At 46.5% G+C, this 19,782-nt stretch overlaps 1 long non-coding RNA gene across 1 annotated transcript; it reads right to left on the bottom strand.

Annotated features, from left to right (window-relative positions):
• Positions 1–1,937: 1,937 nt before the first annotated feature.
• Positions 1,938–4,024, bottom strand: LOC144139427 (uncharacterized). The gene is made up of 2 exons (XR_013316204.1): positions 3,732–4,024; positions 1,938–2,801 (listed from the first exon to the last, which is right to left on the bottom strand). It is a non-coding gene; the product is annotated as an uncharacterized LOC144139427 (long non-coding RNA).
• Positions 4,025–19,782: the final 15,758 nt, after the last annotated feature.

Genomic DNA, 19,782 nt, shown 5'->3' with positions numbered 1-19,782 from the left:
AAGGGGTGCTATCTTTCGTCAAGCGCGTGAGTGGCTCTGCAATGCGTGCGAAGTTTGCGACGAAGCGCCGGTAGTATGCGCACAGCCCGAGAAATCTTCGCACGCCCTTCTTGTCTTTCGGCCTTGGGAAGTTCGCAATGGCTGAAGTTTTTGCCGGGTCAGGTAGGACTCCCGCGGCGTTGACGACGTGGCCCAAAAACTTGAGTTCCCCGTATGCGAAACGGCACTTTTCAGGCTTCAGCGTCAGCCCGACGTACGAATGGCCTCGAGTACAGACTCTAACCTTTCAAGGTGTTCGTCGAAAGTCCGGGCGAATACCACTACGTCGTCGAGGTATACGAGGCAGGTGTGCCACTTAAGGCCAGCTAGCACCGTGTCCATGACTCTTTGAAACGTCGCTGGTGCTGTGCACAGCCCAAACGGCATCACCTTGAACTCGTATAGGCCGTCTGGGGTTATAAATGCAGTCTTTTCTCGGTCTATCTCGTCCACTTCAATTTGCCAGTAGCCGGTCTTCAGGTCCATCGACGAGAAGTACTTCGCGTGGCAGAGGTGGTCGAGGGCGTCGTCGATTCGGGGGAGGGGGTACACGTCCTTTTTCGTGATTTTGTTCAGTCGCCGGTAGTCAACGCAAAACCTTAATGTGCCGTCTCTTTTCTTTACGAGTACGACGGGCGCAGCCCAGGGGCTTTTCGATGGCTGTATAATGTCGTCGCTGAGCATGTCGTCGACTTGAGTACGGATGGCTTCCAGTTCGTGTGAAGAGACGCGGTGCGGTGACTGTCGGGTAGGTCGGGCTCCATCTTCTGTTATTATTCGGTGCTTCGCTAGAGGGGTCTGACGTAGTTTTGCGCTCGACGAAAAACATTCGCTATAGCGACGCAGCAAAGCCAATAATTTTTTCCGTTGTTCTTGCGGTAGCGCCGGATTCACGTCGAATGCCTGCGGGAGCTTGAAGGTTTCTACAGGTGTGCGTTCAAAGTCGGCGACCGCGATCACGTCACTTGCTTCTTGCGTTTCTTCGAGGAATGCAATAGACCCTATGCAAAATGCGCCCCGCCATCTCACGTCGACTCCGGTAACTAGGTCCGCCATTTTGGTACGGTCGTTTGAAACCGAAACCAATTAGCAAAACATAGAAGGCGGGCATTGACCGCTCTTGGTGATGGGCTACAATGCCGGAGCATTGCTTCGTGCCGCAGAGCACGCAATGCAGAATTACCGGTTCAAATGGAGAAAAGGTACGTGAAGTTCCACGCTTTTGAACGAACTTTGTGACGCGAACTGTGCCGGCGCGAGCAACCTTTGTGACACGCTGGGCGCGGTGCGCTTGGAGCGAATATTTGTCATTGGTTCGCTAAGCGCGGGGTTCCGTAGTCGCTGTCCGTATGAAAAATACAGCTGCGTTGGAGTTCTCTTGTCCAGCCTTTGTATTCGAAATGAAGCCTCAGCGTGCGCCGCCTATTCACGCGACTGAGAGCGGCGCTCGACCGGGAAAACAGTACCACACGTTGCCAAAATTAGGCTGTTTCTTTACTCGTCCCTGTGGCTCTGCGCCCCTTCATTTCATTGTTAAATGGTACCGCTTAGCCCCTACACGAGCCTTTATCTTACCTAGGGCTGTAAACAAACTTTTCTTGCCGCACTACGCCGTCGAAAATTTCCTCTGTGGTGGGCGCGCACGGTATGGGAGTGTGTTGTTGGTTTCTTTACGTTGAATTTAGCCGCGTGTCGTTGCAGAAGTGGCGAACGCTGTTTTATGATGATCTAACGGTGAAAAATTCGAGCTTTTGCACTTGGTTCCCGATTTTCCGGGCTGAAAGGTTGTTGTTACGTCAAGTTAACTTGGTGCCCATTGTCATTCCAGCAACGATGTATTTACTGGCGAATATTTTCCGACTAAAATACACACTCACTCCTCTAGTTTGTCACACGCTGCATGCATGCCTCCGACGTAATGATAGTGGCCATTGATGTAGGCAGCTGAGACAATTTTCAAGTTTTATTCAAAAAGAAAACGGCCACAGTTGCATCAGGCTGCTGGGCATCAGCTTGAGAGCTTTTGCATTTTTTGTATCCACAGTGAAAATCCCAGTAAATTAAACTACTTCGCTGATTTATAGCGCGTGCAGTATAGCAAACTGTGGATATAAATGGAACAAAAAGAAGCATTCGCGCACCCCTGCATGTCGCGGTCCAGTAAACGCGACCTTGCCCAGCCTCTGCGTGCTCTGCGTGCTCCTGAATGCTTGCTGGTAGCTCATAGGTGACCCTTCAGGTGCCATGCCAGTCCTTGTTTCTGTCACTGGCGAGGGGGGGGGGGAGGAGGAGCGGGAGGCCAGCACAACTGGGGCAAAAAACTCATTCCCAAGGCTACCAAGTTTTCTCCCAAGCGCCTGCACGGCACTTTGTTGCTGCTCGCATTGCTCCTGTACTCGACGTGCATCGAACAGACGCATTGGCGAGGGAAGGGAGGGGCCATTTTATCGCGGGCTTCTCCAGTCAATGTTTTGGACACTCGCTGGCTTGATGCCCTGCTGTCTCGGACGTCCCCACTGTTGTGGCAGCTCAGTGCACGCAAGCTTTGGTGGCGCCTCTTAAAACCTTCGGCTTGCAAGAGGGCGAGTAGGTGCACAGCAGCCAGGATGTGACTCCATGCTCCACTGCAACCCGCCGGGCACTCGCATGATGCCTCCCCAATCGCCCCACTGTCCGTCTCAAAGGTGAGGCACACAACTTAGGGCCGGCCACTTTTCTTCTGGGAGCGAAAGCAGCTGCTGAGCACATGGATGAGGCCCAACCTGCAAGAACAGAGAGAGTATCAGTAAATAACACTCAGTGAAGAACAGGACTAGTCCGCTACAGTTTATGGTAAAGGGACAGAGCAGAAAGAAGTGGCCGCAAGGAACAGACTCAAAATGACCACATTTTGTGTCTTCCTTAACACTGTTGCAAGGGCAATAATCTACACCTCAAACAGCAATTATGTCAAAATTGTTTGTCAAGTTCGAGCGTGCAAGTATCTCTGCATGCTTTGTTAATGCATTTTTCAAGAGAAGGAAGTTTAACATTTAAAAACCTCAGCGTGGGTAATGATACCAGTACCCGCATAATCGTCTTCGTCATAACTTAAGCAAGCAATAATATGAGTATCTGGAACTCACTTCCAGAACCTTTCGAGATAAACATTCGGGCTATACCGATGACCCATCGAATTAAAAAAAATCTTCTAGTTCAGTGAGTTCGAGCTAACGAGGTTTTACTGTGCACACCAAAAACATGCGCTTTAGAAACAAAAACAACCACCCCACCGCCAAAAAAGGAGAAGAAAGACACACAAACAGATTTTTGCGCAGAACATGCGCAATAAATAATGAAAACACAAAAAAAGAAAATTCAAGGCGTATGTGCGCTTTTGTAGTTGACTTCGCCGCAAAGCACGATTGCTTTGCGGCAAACGCGCGGGCGGACGACCGTCACGGAAAACGGCCGCAACCTTTCCGTAAACATCTTCGCCAACAATCATCCCGTAAATTCGATGTACAGCATTTGAAAATACCTAATCCACCCACTAGCGGTATGGTCTGGCGATTGTCGCTTTCCTCTTTCAGAGTTACTGCAACAGGGTCGCCGCTGCGCATTTGCCTGGTAAGCAACGGTGAACAAAGTGCCATAGAAATGCTCATACCGGTTAACTCGCGTCAAGTAAAAACAAAGAAGGATTTACTTACTGCGAGTCGCACGTGTTTGTCCGCACCGATGAAGGCGAGCAATGCGCCTCGGTGGCTAGGCGGCACGCCCTGCTCCGCTGCCGCTCGGATGGGTCTTTGGTGCGGCACCCCGAGTGGTATGAGTCTTCGGACACAGTCGGCAGCGCAGACAAGTCCTTCGTCCACAATCCGCGGTCGGGAGCCGGAAAACGCCGTCCAGTTTGAGCCATACCGCGTTACCGTCACCTGCTCTTCCACAGTAAACAATACGAGACTTCCCGATCGGCGCCCGTACCAATATGGCCGACGGTCTCATTTACATCAATGTTGCTAGATCACCAAGCAATTTCGCATAGGGTCTATTGCCCCCCCCTTGTTGAAATGCTGGTACTCCTCGGTGAAATTAGTAACCAAAATGTGGGATTGGTGTTCCTTGAAGCGCGCAATGCCTTTTGCGACAGACATACCACGGTCGAGAAGCACCCTTTGATCAGTGTCTACGATAGCGTCGACGTCAGGAGCGGCATCTTCACAGTAGACTGCGACCATCAAGCTTGCGCGGGGTGGCAGGGTGACATCATCATCGGCAATCCTTACAGCAGCACGTCGTTCGGGGTTCGGTTCCGGCGTCATGAAGTGATGGGGGGAAAAAGTTATTGACTTAGTCTGCAGATCGATTATTGCACCGTTGTCCATCAAAAACTCCATTCCAAGAATTACGTCGCGGGAGCAGTTAGGCAGAACGACGAACGCCGCAGGGTACGTTGTGCCGTCTATGGTGACGCGCGATGTGCACGTTCCACTTGGCGTCACGAGGTGGCCTCCTGCTGTGGGTATGTGCGGACCGTCCCATCTGGTCATAACATTCTTCAGTTTAGACGCAAATGGCCCGCTCATTACGGAATAGTCAGCTCCCGTGTCTACGAGGGCGACTACGTCAAAGCCGTCGATGAACACCTTGACGTCAGATGCAGTCTTCCTCGAGTTCCGGGTTCGTCGGGACGTCGTATCTCTGCTTGTACGTGTTGACGGTCGGGCACTGTGCATCGTAGTTGTCGTCGTCTTCTCAACGGACGTCTCGGTCAGGTCGGGTGCGCGTCGCGCCGTGTAGCTGTCGTCGTGTTCAGCAGTCTCGTTAGGGCTAGGTCGGGTCGTCGGGTTGAGGGCATGTCGTGAATGATGGTCTTCAGCGAGTCGCTGCGTCGTTGGAGGGTTTTCATTTTTCCGCCGTTGTGCAACTTTACCTCCCGAAGTTGCTGCTTTTAGTTTCCCCCGCGTGGGCTGGGGGACCTTCCACGTGAGACGTCAGCAGTGCTGCGGCGGTTCGGCGGGAAAAGTTTCCGCAGCTCCTCTCTCACTACTGCGCGGATGGTCTCGCGCAGGCTATCAGCCGGAATCCGCATGTTGTCGACGTAGTTCGCACTGGCCGCGCCAACAAAGTTCCGGTCATACTGCTTAGCACGCATTTCGAGAGCCTTCTCAATCGTGCTGGCTTCGGTCACGAATTCAGCGATGGTTTTGGGCGGGTGCGGACAAGTCCAGCAAACAGCTCCTCCTTCACACCGCGCATCAAGAAGCGTAACTTCTTTTCTTCCGTCATTTCGGGGTCCGCGCGGCGAAATAGTTGCTTCATCTCCTCAACGAAGATCACGACCCCTTCGTTGGGGTGTTGTGTCCGAGTTTCAAGCATAAGTGCAGCTCGCTCTTTTCTCACAACGGTAGTGAATGTCTTAAGAAACTCCCTTTTGAAGTGAGTCCAGTCGGTCAAAGAACACTCATGGTTCTCGAACCAAGTTCGAGCAGCATCTTCTAAGTAAAAGAAGACATGCCGGAAAGTTTCTTCGTCGTTCCACCTGTTGAAGATGCGGACGCGCTCCAGCTTCTCCTACCATTCTTCGGGGTCTTCAGCGGGGGCTCCGCGGAACGATGGCGGTTCCCGGGGCTGCTGCAGGACGATTGGCGACGTTGTTTCTTGCCCCATGGTGTTGGTTGCAGCGTTCCTTTTCTTGGGCCCTTCTGGCATCAAACCAAACTCGGGTGGTAAATCTTGCAGGCGGAGGCTGGTTCTTGTTGGACTGGCTTGGCAGCTTCCCGAGGTTGTAGTGGGCATGAAGGGTGCTACCCCGCACCTCCACCAGATGTCACGAAGACAAGGACGATGCAGTTGTCTTGAATGAGAAACATGTTTATTGGAGCGAACTTGTGCTCCCCTAACAACTCAAAAGAATACAGAGGCGGCGAAGCAGCGGTCAACAAAGTGACTTGCACAGGCGAGTGTCGTCGAATCGAATGCCCCGGCGTCCGCACTGCAGGCTTTTTATCTTTTGGCGCGCGTGGTTTTCGAAACGATTCGCATCGAGAACATAGTAGTTCCAAGAAGATTATTCTGGGCTGTTCACGTTAGATGGGAATGCTCTCCCTATCGCAACAGATAACACATGCGGCACAGAAAGAAAGAATGAAACACGCGCTTCCTTTGGCGCAGAGATAACACAGACCGGCACAGCCTGGCGGTAACAGCAAAACACAAATAAACAAACCAAATGTATGGTTCGCGGCAATATAATCAACCCCCCCAACTACAATATTGACTTTGCTTGTGCATGCCTCTAAGGTTGACATTCGCAGCATTTCTCAGAAGTTGTCCATCAGCTTTACGTTTCATTCAGTAAGCGTCGACGCCGACTATTCGCAGTGACAGGCGTCCCGTTCCAGTTGAGTCGTTGGATTGCACAACTGCAATTGATTTCCCAGTCGACCGCCCTTATTACCAAAGACTTCCCTCGGAAGAAAAAAAGCCATGCGTGTAATCTTTGGGGAGCTTCCTCCAACTAGCTTCTTTTTGCGGACTTGGTAGGAAGATTACGTCGCAAGATTACGTCAACGCTATCCGAACGTGTTCGGAAAATCGATGGAAGCCCCTAATGAGACCCAAGGGTGCTCTTCTTCTGCCAAACTTTGCTGCCAATTCGCGCTGCATTAGCTTTGCCATGCGAGAACGAGTGGCTTGGTTGCGAGCATCGCTCTGGTTTCAAGAAAAGCCACAAAAATATTGCAAATCTTTCTTGCGCACTTCTGTGTTAACATATTGTTGGTGGATGCTTCCAGAAGCGAGCTTGCAGAATTTTGCTATCAGATCGGAATACAATGCTGCTTCTTTTCCTAGCGTTGTGAGCAAACGTTCGTCTCCAGCAGCGTGCGCTTTCTACGTCGTGCAGAATAGCAGGCATAATCCTCTTCATAACTTTCATGTTTCACGATTTTCTCAGTGGCTCGATCGATGAATTCTGCTTGCAGGTACAAATCATGCTTGAATCGAAGAAAGCATGAAAAAAGAAAAACAAAGACATGTGAGTTTAAACCTGCGTTTAATCTTCCAGTGTTTTTATTATAGAAATGGGTTCTCAACAGAATTGTAAAAAAGTGTCGCTAAAATAATCTAGCTGATTCCAGACATTTGGCTTTATTTCAAACGACAAGCATGCTTAAACAAATTATTCTAGAAGGTGCGATTCGATTGATTGATTGTAGGGTTTAACGCGCCGACGCAAAGCAGGCGACGAGGCGCGCCGTAGTGGAGGGCTCCGGATTAATTTTGACCACGTGGGGATCTTTAACGTGCGCCGAAATCTCGTACACACAGGCGTTTTTGCTTTTCACCTCCATCAGAAAAGCGGCCGCCGCGGCCTAAGTTGCGATTCTCTTGCTACCACAAGACTATGGCACCCAACCACGAAACACTTAACGAGTAGTGAAATCCTTGCCGCAAGAACGAACAGGCTATGTGGGTATTTTAATGCACGCCCGAGGTTTCTGTCATGAAGATAATTTGAAATGACTGGGAGAAGCTTGAAAGGCAGTGTAGTTCGTGCCACCCTTCGCGAGCGATTCCACAAAATAGAGGCTTTGTTGTTGGCTGTTGTTAGTTTTTAGAATAGGTATTTATTAAAATTAGTACAATCCGTGCATTGACCTTGCCCACCGTAGCAGGGTAAGATGGCGTGAGAGGGAGTAGTTAATGGAGGAGGGTGTAAATATTTGCTACCTTGTGGGCCAATGTATTTAGGATGAACAGGAGGGTGTTGTTTAAGCAAAAAAATGACTTTAGACAATGGATGAATTAGAGCTCCGTTATACTAGTCACTACCTATGATTTCTTTCTCGCCGCGTGGTTGGAGTTAATCGTGATTTAGGGCGAATATGCCAATTTGATCCCTTAAGGTGTGTTCGCACCGGGGCGAAACTCCATGCACACTCTCCCTGCGCCGTGGATCACGTAACTGGCCGTGGTGCCTTCCTGCAACAACAAAAGCGGCCAGCGGCAGCGGCGCAGCGAATGCCTTCATGTGTGAACGTAACAGTATGGTTGCGCTATTGACGAATCTGAGCTACTTTTGCAATTTCACAGACGTTCCCAATCGCGTTGTCCGGTGACATGGCGCTTTCGGAGCAGCCACCGAATGACATCATCGAAATTGGACTTCACGCGCACACCGCAGCCGTCATCAGCAGCAACTGAGTTAAAGGGCGAGCCACCAAACCTTTTCAGGCACCTGCAGGCGCATGCGTCGATAAATGTACAAAAAGTGCATACATCAGCCACGATATACAACGTTCTACATATATTTCTCCAACAGCGAAGAAATTCACGCCGAAGCGGAAATAGTTTGTGGCCAGATCATCCCAGATTTCTAAGTCGGGGCTTCTAACGCCTCCCCCACCATATTTATGTACAAACGTATGATTTTGTAATATATATGTATCCGTGCTCAGTTCTCACCCATTTCTTTTGGACGAGACGGCTCCTTGAACCCCTGCACCTCCCCCCCCTTTTGTGTCCCTTCCGTAACTCCAGCGTACGGAGGACTTTATTTTAGTGGCTCCCTCTTGTAGACTCTGCAGTGATAAAGGATGCAGTGCCAACATTCCTGGGATGCCTGGTCCAACTTTCACAGTTGCATACGGTGGCTGCTCTTGAAGCGGAAAATCACCTGACTACCGATCAAAAGAAATGGGGAACAAACCAAAATTCCCGAACTGTGCATCCAAAGAGCGACGGTCGTGAAAAATTTCCATGCATTAGATTGGGGGGGGTTACGGAGGGGCTGGTGGGTGTCTAAATTTCTGAAAGACGGTGACTAGGTTTCGAACTGTTTTGGAAAGTGTTGCGGAAGCTGGAACTTCTAAAAATCAAACCCAGCTTCAAAAAGTTTCTCCAAAACTTTTTTTTTCACTTTGTGTGTTTGTTACCCTGCGGCGTAGTGAAAAGAGAGAAGGGGTGCTTGTAGTAAATTTTTGTTTCGTGCGAGTAGAATGTCACCCTTACGGGGAATATCGTAGGAAATGGCATTGACCAGAATAAGACTCAACCCCCATAAATGCTCTAAGAAAACGGATGTCTAAGAAACCGGAAATGCACTTCATTTCCTGCTGTTTTAAAGTTATCAAAATGTAGAAACCTGGAAATGGATGGATCATAACTGCCGCTGTCGAGGGTATGGCAGGGAAAAACCGACAAGAAACACACAAAAGTACATCCACGTAAAGTACTTGAGAAACTGTACCTGGTTTTTCGAGGCTACTTAAAAAGCAACATTCGTCGCATTTCAAACAAATATAATATATCTAATAAAAATCGCAAGTAAACCAAACATACGACCCCTGCGTGACTTCCAAGAGTTCCAAATGCATGACATCGCTTTAGTCTCTCTTAGTACGACTTCATGTTGCTGTGAACTGGCCCGAACTGGAACACTAGCTGTAGATTCATGGACAGATATTTCAAACCTAATGTGCGGAAGCGCACATGAAAAATTCTTGCACCCCTCGGTGTAACGAGAAAGACTAAACGCAAAGCTTTCTTGTAAAGAATTCTTAGGTTGTCCTGTCAGTTTTACAAACCGCTTCGACTATGTCGAAATGTAGCAATAGGATAGACGCCAGCTTTATAACGCTAGGAACCTAGCTTCGATAACAGCCATTGCAAGCGTTTTTTTTTTGCTTTTCATTTCACTGGCGATCATTCATGATCATCATCAGAGAAAGTTGGCTTACCTGCAGAAGTAATGACATCGCACAGGCATCAGTGAAAACGCTAAGGCTAATCTATAATAAAGAAAGTAATCAAGAGATTGGCATTCGAACACAACTGTGCAGCCTTTGGCGACAAGGCCAAAGTTACGGTGAAAGAATCCTCGTCTCAGTTACAAATATGGAAGCATTACATGTTAAGCTCAAGTGACAAAAATTTCCCTCTGCTTTTGGAAGCCTTTAGAATGATCCGAAAATCACGAACAATCGTAGACGAGAGAAAAAGAGAGAGAGGATGGCTTTTATTATGGGTCTGTAGGGAGATACGTCCGCGTGTTGTGAAATGCGTCGTATTGCGCAGAAAAAAGGAGGAGGGTGAAAATTCTCTCGACGACGTAGGAAAGCAGGGAAGTATAAAAAAAGGAATTAAAATCGGAGCCCCTTTCATCTAACAAAAATAATGGTAAAAATTCGAAGCGTTTTCGGCGAGAAATGAACTAAGATGTTTTATGCGGCTGATTTTAAATTAGAATTATTTGGATGTTCGAGTAGCTTAAAGTATAAGTACATGCTTGCGAAATCCAAACTGCTCCGACCGTGTTGAAATAGCGAAATCGGATAGACGTCGGCTTCATAACGCCAGAGACCAAGGTTCGATTACTACCATGGGAAGCCTTGTGTTCTTGCTAGGGAGTTTATCGTACTGGTGAACTTTAACACAGGGATCAAGCTAATGGGGAGGCAAAACACACGCTAGAACATTAACTCAGTTTATGCCGCAGAAACAAAGAAAACATGCATACGTACTACATGAAACGTAGAAAGTGTGAATGTAAAAACACCGCGACAACAAAGAAGCTTGGCACATGTACCACTGGCTGATATCACAAAGACACACCACAGTGGCGCCCCATATCCCGCGGCGTATGTAAACCTACACGTGTATACAAAAATCACCCTTCTCCGGTGCACAAGCTGGTCCCCCTTTCCAGAAAATCGATTTCCGTTGGGACCGCGCCAAGGATGGTGAACTGACGCATCTTTCCCCTTCTCTGCCTATCATATAGGCATCAAAAATTTCTAGGCCTGTTTGCGATGAAAAACTGTGAAAGCTGCGCGTCTGCGAAAAATCTCGAGTGCACTTCATGCACGTGGGAATTGTGGGATACTGTTTGAATTGTGGGATACTGTTTTCTTTGTTTTTGCAGCGTTTTGTATTTATCATTTCTACGTTTCACGTACATATAGACGTTTTCTGCTTTTCTGTTGCTTAAACTGAGTTGTTGCTTTATTGTGTGTTTTGCCTGCTCTTTAGCTTTGTCCCTATGTTAATGTTCGCTAGTACAATAAATTTCTTATTAACCAACTCGGCCAACTTAGCGCTTTTATTGTTTTTTTTGTCTCATCATTATTATCGTCTTCACCATATCCCCTCCATAGAGTAACGTTGGCCTCCCTGTGGTGCCTTTTTCTTATAAGCCCGCCATCAGTGTAACCACGACAGCTGTCTTTAAAAAAGAAGTAAGAGTGTACCTTTGGGATGTCAAGTTATCTGAAGAAAGATAACAGGACTGGTGCCGTAAGCATCCCCCGGAACAGAGCGTGGGAAGCGGACAGAAAACCAACCCAGTAGCGCCACCCTCGTTCGTAATAACTTTTATTATCCACACTGTGACCCAGACAACGTTCAGTAGGGCCTGATTTATCGGAAAGGCGCCTCTAACATTGTTATTGTGCACCGCGCCACAAATAAAACAAACGCGTGCTAGTTGGGGCTCCAAATATTTCGAAGATTTTCGGTCCCGTTGAAGTTTGATTACCGAGTTAAAAATATAATGCCACTGTAATGTGGCAATGTTGCATGTCACAGAGAGAAGCATTGACACCGAGTGGTATATACCTGAACAAGGCATACAAAACAAAAAATAAATGCAGATACAAGGGCAACTGTGCACCAAAACTAAAAGAAACACATTATGATTGGCCATCTGGAACCAAATACGTTTAGAACAAGCATAAAAAAATTGCATGATTTGTTATGGATGCTACATCTGCGGGAAGGCGGTTCCAATCATTTGATGTGAGGGGTACGAATCAGTGAAAAAATATGTTAGTTTGACACTGAGTGATTCCAACTTTCTGCATGTGATCAATAAAGGACGAGCGATAGAATGGTGGTGGTATATTCAAACTGCGCAGCAAGTTCTGATTGTATACTTTGTGGAACAGGCAAAGACGAAAATATCTTCTGCGCAGGGTCAGGAGAGGCAATGATATATTGGACTTCATTGATAAAACACTGGCTGCTCGTTGATAGTTCGACAATATAAAACGCACTGCGTGGTCTTGCACTAGCTTTAGAGACTGAATTAAGTTAGCTTGGCTTGGATCCCAAATAGATGCAGCGTATTCTAGTTTCGAGCGTATTAAAGTTCGGTAGAGTGTTAACTTTAGGGACACAGGAGCTTGGATGAAATTTCGTCGTAAATATCCAAGCATGCGATTAGCGTTTGATGTGAAGGAGTCAATGTGCAATTTCCAGGTTAGGTCTGATGATAAGGTGACGCCAAGATAACGATAGGATGACACGTTTTCTAGTGCACATCAGTTAGTGTGTAAAATGCTGAACATACGTCACGCCGAGAAATACGCATAACCTTGCATTTTAGGGGTTAAGCACCATTTTCCATGTTTCGCACCATGTCACAATTTTGTTCAAGTCAGACTGCAGTTCGCGATTGTCGTCGTCACTCCTGATTTGACGGCAAATGACGCAATCGTCTGCGCATAGATTCATTGAAAAAGACACATGGTTAGATAGATCATAATTATAGATTAAAAGAGTAAGGGACCTAGAACTGAACGTTGAGGCACACCAGATGTTACTTCATTAGGTTGGGAGTCGAAACCATTTAGCGTGACATATTGCAAACGGTTGTTAAGAAAATGTTTTAACCATAGCAGTAACTGGGGATGGAGGTTGAGGGCGGCAAGTGTGGTCATTTGTAAAACGTGGTTCACCTTATCAAAGGCCTTGGCGAAATCCAGGAAAATACAGTCAACCAAAGAATTGCTAACAAGATAGGTATGAATCGAGTGAGTAAAGTGAAGTAACTGTGTTTCGCATGAGAACGAACGCCTAAATTCATGCTCTGCGGAACTGAAAAAACTATTAAACTCAAGAAAATTACAAATGTGCGAATACAGGACGTGCTCCATAATCTTGCAGAGAATGCTTGTCAGTGAAATTGGCCTGTAGTTTAGAGGTGAACGTCTGTTTTCTGATTTATGAAGCGGGACGACCTTGGCAATCTTCCAGTCTCGTGGTAAAATCCCGCTATTTAGGGACTGCTGAAAAATCTTTGCAAGAAAAATGGATGAGTAGTTTTTAGTTTGCTTCGGAAACTTTGAGTTAATGCCGTCTATTCCGCATGAAGATGTAAATTTTAATTAATCAATGATTTTTACAATTCCAACAGACTCAAACACAACAGGAAACATAGAACAAAGGCTGCTCGGAACAAGATCTGGTATAGAGCTTAGAACGGCTGAACCAAAATTATGAACGAAAACGTTGTTTTATACAGACAACACACTCCGCAGGAGGCACAGGCTCGCCGGTGTCTTCTACAAGTACAATATCGTGGTTTTGTTTAGTACAGTCGAACACGGATATATCGAACTCCAAGGGGATCGCGAATTAGTTCGATATATGAAAAATTCGATATAAAAAATATGGGCTCTGAGACCTCACCTATGGCGGACGATCACTTACCGATCGTCGCATTCAAGAATGACAACTAATTCCCCACTCACGACGCAACAGGACACTTTATTTCCGTGAAAAAAAATCGCTGATCTTGGCCTGCTTCTTCGTCCTGGAAATGAAATTAAAAACGCTGGTCTCGATCTTCTCGAGGCTGCACAACTAGGAAATTCCAGCAGCATGCTGCGCCTTGGCACACCATGCACAACACGCACGCAAAAGAAGAACAGCACGCGCGTACCGCAAAAACTTTGAAGGTAACAATTTCAAGGCTCTCTGAATGGACTCCAACAAAGCGCTAGCGATGGTCAGCTCCGAGAGAAAGAATGATCTCCGAAAGGTGCGGGACAAATCGCCAAACAGCAGCAACAGCAGCAAAATGCCAAAGAAGTAGGAGGCCGCCAGCGCCTTCGTTCCCTTTTCCCTTTCCCGAGACGACATCGGTGGAAGACAGACCCAGAGAGAGAGAAAAAAAAACTATTTTTCGGCAAGCCGGGGAACATTCGCAGCCGCAAAAAAAGGACATGCGCAGTCGGGGCATCCCTACCTCGCAATGTCACATTTTCCGAGCGTTCGGGCTTGTGTGCCTAGAGAGATTTAGCATACCGGACTCCGTCCGCTAACGCTACGGCGGCCGGTAGCGGGGCCTGACTGGGCAAGCGCAAATTCGTTCCGGTAGGGGGGATTAGTTCCTCGAGCCAGTCTTCGCCACGCCCGCGCATTCCTCCACATCCTCCTCAACCTCAATCGGGAGTGCAGCGACCGCCGAAGAGCACCTTCTAACTCGCGCGGCGTTCGATATACCCAATGTCGGAAAAAATACGGTTCGATATAAACGTACGAATTCCTATACTTTTACACAGAATTTTCAAGGGGATAATTTATGAGTTCGATATAGACAATAATTCGATATACCCGTGTTCGATATATCCGTGTTCGACTGTATTAACAATTCTCCAAAACTTTTTCGGGTTCGTACAAAGGATATCCGGCAAGGTGTTCAAGAAGTGCCGTTTGGCGTCTTGTACTGAGCTAGTGTACTCTGTTCGAGCAGAAAAATATGACGCCCAGAGATCACTAGTGTTGTGCAATTTCGCTTTGCGGAATAGCCGCTTCTTTTTGTATAACAAACGAATAAGTGTCCTATTGTACCATGGGAATCTTGCATCAGAGCGAATACGCCTCAGGGGAACGTGCGCATTGGTAAGCTGGGGTATTTTTTCAAGGAATGATTTCCAGCTTTCTTGCACGCTACGGTCATCAAACCGTTCTAGGTACGTGTCCAGATAGGAGCCGAGATTCAGATTAATGGCGTCAAAGTCAGCCTTACTATAATCGCGAATCAGTTTAAGCTTTTGTTTAAGGCGTTTGAAGGAGAATTGAAGATTGAGATGCAATACTGAGTGATCTTAATACCTGGGAGTTGACTAATGCTCGATGCAAAGTCCGGGTGGGTCGACAGGATTAAATCAAGAGTGTTTGCGGTATTGCCACTAAGTCTAGTCAGCCCTTTAACATATTGAGTAAAATTAAAGCACGCACAGAGGGCTAGAAACTCTGAGATTGGAAAGAAAATGGTTTAAGGGTAGGGCAAGAATTCGACCAGCTAATGTTCGGAAAGTGAAAATCTCCTAGCACAATAATAAGTAATGAAGGGTATCGGCAAACGATAGCATTTATAACGTCGTGCAATTCCTCCACGAAAGTAGAGGTGGCGAATGGGGGCCGATAGCAGGCTATCACAGCTATTCTTGTATTGCCGAACGTGGTTCACACGCCGACACTCTCGAGATTGGTTACAATGGGTATGGGAAAAGGATGAATATTTTGCGATACTGCCATCAAGGTTTCACCTCCATGCCGGCCATCTCGGCCGCAGCGGTAAAGGTTGTATCGTTTATTCACTTGGAAAATTTCTGCATTTCGCATCTTTGCGTTAGGCCATGTCTCGGCTAATTGAGTTAAATCAGCATCACTTGAGGGTATTGGGGAATTCAGCTGATCCCGTTTATTCATGACGCTTCTTACGTTACAAAAAAAATAACTGGAAGGTAATTGGAAGTTTCACGTTGACCACATCCTCTCACTAATTGTTATTTGTTTGGTGGATGGGTGTTTTCAGGCAATGCCAGCTCATTTGCGCCTGCACGTGAGGTAGAGGTCTGGACATCGGAAGCACTGGTATTTCGGTTGTTCGATAAACCACTTTGGCCAAAAGGACTGCTACATGCAATCTGCTGCACTTCGTCAGTTAGGGCATCGTAGATGTGAGTGGCGTTATTCACATGCAGCTTATCATATCGTAGTTTGAAAGCGGGGGAGAGCAGGGAAGACTTCGCGAATTCAATTATTTGTTTCGACGTGTCTTGTCGCTAAGCAAAAATCTTGAGCGATTGAGATGCCAGTGCCGTAATTTCGTGCTTTGCGCCAGTATCGCTTGTTTAATCTTAAATGTTCTAAAGTGAGCGATTACAGGTCTACAACGACCCTACATTGATAAGTACCTGACAAGCGATGAGCGCGCTCGATTTCATCGGTTGTTAAGCTAGGACAATGTACTGCGCAACACCAGCCACAACTTTTGCTTCTGTCTCGTTCCATTTTTCATTGCTCTCAGTTAAGCCATAAAATACCAGAATATTACAGCGACTCCTATCTTCCAGGTCATCCAGACGTGACCGGAGCGTTTCGTTAGCACTACTAATGCCGCTGATCGATTTTCGCGTGGCTTGTAAAGCATGTTCAATGGTGCCAATAGATTCCGTTCTGGCCTCAAGTGCGGTGAGTCTTTCAGTGATTGCTACCAGTTTTGATTACACAGACTCTTGGGCAGCTCTGACTTCGTTAACGGCTTTCAGCAAGTAAGCTTGCCCACCAGTAAGAACGCCTGACTGGTGTTTTAAATCGCGTAAATGCTGCAAGATTTCCTTTTGCCATTCGAAATCGCTGGCGAGAGGAATTGTGGATTCTTTAGAGAGCGCTTCAACGGTTTCCTCAGTGCGTTCTTCAGACTTTTTAACGGGGACGGGGTTACGCTTCACATCCCCGCAACACAAAAGCAACCGGCCAAGAACAACAATGCAATCGTAAATCAAGTTGCAAACAACGTGCGGGCATGGAAACAGCAATAGGTTGCAGTTACTTATACGCTTAGCGTAGAGCGAGTAACTATTACACACCTGAACAAAGTGCAGGAACTGAGAGTTAGCCATTGGATGCGCCGCGACGCTTCCATGCCCACTGAAATGGCGCCGGTCGTCGATACTAATAGTACTAATGCATAATACTAATACCACTTTATTTCAAGTCCTAGAAGACCGTGCGTTATTTAGTAGAAGTTACATACCATGATCGTATCCGCGTAACATCATAAGCAAGAACACAAAACCAAGACGAAAGAGCGAAGCACTGAACCGGGCAACAGGGGGGAAGGACAACCAGCCAAGAGCCTTATTGCCTGTGGACAACACATCTTCGCATCGGGTATCCGACAGCCAAGCACCCATAGACGGCAATAAAGCAACATCCACAAGGGAAGTACTCGAGGTATCGAGTGCCATGCAATCATTTCGTGCCCGGTAAACAAGACAGTTTCAGTAGGCGGGTGATTCTCGGAGCCGTCTTCCGTGGGCTCCGCACTTAACGCCCTTCACTACTGAAGCGAGTGTCTGGAACAGTGTTCTGTCAATCGGAAACAGTGGCCATCGCGTTGTCCACCACTCAGTCCTCTCAGCCCCGTATAGCTCTACACTTTGCTGAGAGGTGGCTTCCTTCGGAAGCCTTCAATACGGAAGTCAACAAAATAGGCTCTGAAGAAAGTTATTGGTTTACACTCGAGGGTTGGGGTACCGATGTGACGGCGTTTTCTCCTCACGGCTGAGAATCGTTCTGGTGGGAGTGTGGCTGGCATGGTCTAGTAACATCGTGACTTGCAAGGAAAGGATGCTTTCTTGCGGTGATTCGGATTGCAACTAAAGAAACTGTAAAACAAATATTGACCACAGCTTGTTAAAAACTGTTTTGGGCATGTGCTCAAATTTTGTGTCTTTATTGATTACCTTGAACATTTATTTCTTGCTTGATATAAAAAAGTGGAGAATGCCTAAGTGTTTTCTACCTTTAGTGCGGTTGAAAACTATGCAAAGTAGAATCAGAAATTTTATGCCTGTATATGCCTATGTGTGCACGCTTTTTTCGCGCTGTTTTATTCGCTCATTTTATTCTCATTCAAACATTTTTAGATGCTATATCCCTGCATACTCCTTCTAGATTGATAAACTTTTGGGAGCTTGCTAAGCTTCTTGCTAGCTTTCGTTTCAACAACTTTTTACAATAACCTTTCATAATCCTTACAATCCAAGAGAGAAATACAAATTTGCAAGAGCCACAGGAAGTCGTTGCAGGATACGAAGCATAATTTCAATATTTCGCAGAGAACCGTCGGTGTAGTGCTCCTTTCTTTTCAAAGGAAAGTCCGTGCTTGAAAACCTAGTTGAAGCCTGAACGTTTTTAAAATAAATAAGGTGACCACACGAATAGCGGAGTACATGAGAGAATGACGTCGATTGTGTTATCCACAGATGACGTTTTACGCTCTCCGCTTTTATATATTACTCAAAGAATAAAGTTGCATTTCAAATAAATGGAAATTATTGCGAGGTGGAAAGCCTCACACATTCTAGGCAAAAGGCGTAACATTTTACCGGGTACGTTACGTGGTAGGAAGGCGGTGGTGCAGAATCTTCACCTTCAAAGATTCGGCTTCGTTGCAATTGCGGATGTAGGAGTTGGAAGTGCATTAAAGATGTACTCCTAAGCAGCAGATGGTGGCAACTTTACTTCCAGACGATTAATTAGCACCTGCTTTGGACACATTGTTCCGGTCCTTAGGCACGTATCAACACCCGTGGAGCGTAACTCAATTACGAAATTATGCAAAATTATCAGTAATTACGAAAAAAAGTCTTCATTCCCTCTACCTTGAACATTTCTTTGTTTTAACCTATCAGGTAGTAACTGCTTTTACGCAGGTGTATAACATCATCTGTATTTATTTGCCCTTTAGACGCCAGAGTAATGAATATCAAGAAGCTCTTTGGATGCATATTCAGAATATGTAGTGAACCAATCATGCAGACATTGTTTTTGCATTGTGCACCACATCAATTTCGGGAATTATTTGGTCGCCTGGATCGGCATTTGTGAACAAATACTGCATAGTGCATTCTTCAATGCTATTATAACAATAAAACTGCGCAAAAGGTTATCATGGTTACCGCAAAAGGGTATTGTTATCATGGAACACCAACTAGCCCAACAACGTGCTTTATTCAATGCTATTATTGTCGCTATGTGTTCCACTCATTGAAGGAAAACATCCCTAAACTCAGATCACATCCCGACACGCTTAAGGGCAGCTGGTGTAATTCCGATTTTCTGTGCCCTAATAAAAACAAGCCAGTCCTCACGGTGCGATGCTGGATGTTATTTAAACATATTAAAATGCCATGCCCCCAACAGAACCAAATAATATCAAACCACCCTTATCTGCAAAACGAGTGGTTTCAATAACTAAAACAGCGTATTTTTACACAAAGAAACGCTGCTCTTTATGGAAGTTGAGGGCTCTACCACCCTGTCAAGAAGGATCAGCAGTGGAGCTGGTCTCTGTCGAAGAACGTCCGGACCCAAAACCCGTAAGGTTGTATTCTGCGATTTAAAATATACAATAGTTAATTAAATGAATGGAACTGGCAAGGACTACAGATTCGTTTCAGCCGGCAAACACGGAGATGTTTCCCTCTCGCGGGAGCATATTAACTGAAATGAGAAAACACTTATACAATATTAGCAAATAAACCGTGGTACACGTGTTTATGACAACCACATGACACTTACTGTCGTGTTAGAGTTTTTTCAATGGTTCAGTGAAATGGCATCTGTTTGGGGATAGTTTCAATAAAACTACACCCTTAGGCAAAAAGGACTGAGAGTTCGTCCTTTGGGGTACTAACGGCCTTTGCCACAATCTTTACTCCCTTTGCGGACTAAATGTGATAGGACGAAGGTTAGTCCGCCACCCGGTTGGTCCGTTTTGATACTCCCCGACGACGAACTGCGGAGAGTCGCTAAAAAAAGGTCGGCACCAGCAGGGATCGACACAAGGAACCCGATGCGCTACCACTACAGCACGCCGCCGGACGGATCTTTTGGTAGCTAATCTTCATGTATACAGCGTGTAGTGCTGTGCCAAGTGATGGATTCATTGCAACTGGT

Source organism: Haemaphysalis longicornis, unplaced genomic scaffold (genome assembly GCF_048455015.1).
Source record: "Haemaphysalis longicornis isolate Haplotype H1 unplaced genomic scaffold, Haemaphysalis longicornis Haplotype H1 scaffold_5, whole genome shotgun sequence".
Taxonomy (NCBI): Eukaryota; Metazoa; Arthropoda; class Arachnida; order Ixodida; family Ixodidae; genus Haemaphysalis; species Haemaphysalis longicornis.
Note: the sequence above shows the minus strand (reverse complement) of the source record. Positions and strands in the feature narration are given on the sequence as shown.